We start from the raw sequence: 1,972 nt of genomic DNA on the forward strand, positions 1-1,972 counted from the left end.
CCTACCCTAATCCTCTTTAACATAAAATTACATTCACAAAATGGAGGACAAGCACACCATACTGGGAAACATGGCCCAGCCAAATTGAAACACACATTTTGGGAGATATAATTCAATCCATGACATGAGGGTTGCTCTGTGGCTTAAGATGTGGTCTATTCTGGAAAATGTTCCATGTGCACTGGAAAAGAATGTGCAGTTTGCAGCTGTTGGGTGGAGTGTTCTATATATGTCTATGAGGTCAAGTTGGCTGACTGTGCCATTTATTTCTTTGTAGTTGTTGAGTTTCTTTCTAGATGTTCTTTCCTTTACTGAAAGAGGTGTGTTGAAGTCTCCTACTATTACTGTGGAACTGTAAATTTCTTTTTTACGTGCTGTTAGAGTTTGTTTTATGTGTTTTGGAGCCCTGTCATTGGTGCGTAGATGTTTATTAAGGTTATATCTTCATGCTGGATCATCCCTTTAACCATGATGTAGTGCCCTTCTTTGTCTTTTATGGTGGATTTTGTTTTAAAGTCTATTTTATCTGAGATTAGTATTGCTACTTCTGCTCTTTTTTGGTGGCTGTTTGCTTGATATATTTTTTCCATCCTTTGATTTTTAATAAGTTTACATCTTGGGCCAGCAATGCATGGTCACCATGGTGGAGCTGCAGTAGCTCCGAGTGCAGGAGGCAGTCGACTCCATGGTGAAGAGTCTGGAGAGAAAGAACATCTGGAAGATGCAGGACATCATGTTCTGGTTCAGTGCTAGCTGTTGCGAGGACACCCAGACGTCCCTGCAGCACGTGCACCACTGCTATGAGTGCTGCCATGCACCGCTGGCCCAAGCCCAGGCCCTGGTGACCAGCAAGTTGGAGAAGTTCCAGGACTATCCATCCTGGTGTACCTTGCTTTGCAATGACAAAGCCGAAGGCTTGATGGATGCAGGGAGTAAGGAGCTTCAGGCAAGCAGTAGCTGGAGAGCTGTGTGACTAAGTGTGTGGATGACCACATGCATTTCATCTCGTCCATGACCAAGAAGATGGAGTCTCTCTCATCCATTGCAAAATAAAAGTCTTTGCCAGTGCCCATGGGAATGAGGGCAGGATGGGAAATTGGGTCTTTTAAATGAGATTTAAGAATGAAGAAATTAAGGATGGCAGTAAGTTTAAGGAATATGTCACCTGGCTCTGGACTCTGGTTCTTTTATAAGTTCTAATCCACAGGAAGTAAAATGGGAAAAACTGGTGCTAAAATTTGGGTCGGAGGTAGCACAAGAGAGTTATTTAGAGCCTAAATTGTATGTGGCAAGTGTTTATCCTAGCAGTAGGTATCTTAGTTGCTGTATCAAGTCAGAGCCCTGCAATGCACCAGATTCTGCTTATTACACAAGTACCAACAGGCTGGCATGTTCCTCCAACCTGCCTATGATCTGGTGGAGTTTGAGGAGGGGTATTTCTGTTTGTTGCCAACCTCCTCTTTACGAGAAGTACCACCACCCCATTTTCTGTAAGCTGTAAAACAGAATCCATGAGATCAGTAATTTAAAGCAGAAAACAGATTTCTCGGTGTTTGTTTTGCTTGGCTTTGTTTTATATACAAAAGCCTGAAATTGATTAAGATATCAAGTTGGGAGACAGGGTAGTTTGGATGAAAACTTTGAAAGGCTCTTTGGCCATCATCTGGCTGTCAAGATGTGCTTTTCTTGAAATTCTCGCATGTTGTACCTTTCAGCCTGGAGACCGTGCAAAAACAAGTGGCAGCATCACACTGGGTGTGGGAAGAAGAGCTTCCTTCTCACTGGCTGTTATGGTGCCCTCTGAGGCTGTCTTCAGTAGAGTGACAGGACAATCTTGCAATGACACTACTCGTTGAAGGAAAAGGGGGTTTTGATTGTGATATATACCAATATCTGCGAATGAACGATGAAAGAGAAACTGTTGGCTTATTAATTAAGAAAGTTGTACTGGATTTGGAAAGATCTAGTTTTT

The 1,972-nt window shown here is 42.6% G+C and overlaps 1 pseudogene; it reads left to right on the plus strand.

The window, feature by feature from the left end:
* Window positions 1-640: 640 nt before the first annotated feature.
* Window positions 641-1,053, plus strand: LOC101344517 (protein FAM136A pseudogene; annotated as a pseudogene).
* Window positions 1,054-1,972: the final 919 nt, after the last annotated feature.

This window comes from Trichechus manatus, unplaced genomic scaffold (genome assembly GCF_000243295.1).
Source record: "Trichechus manatus latirostris isolate Lorelei unplaced genomic scaffold, TriManLat1.0 scaffold00256, whole genome shotgun sequence".
NCBI lineage: Eukaryota > Metazoa > Chordata > Mammalia > Sirenia > Trichechidae > Trichechus > Trichechus manatus.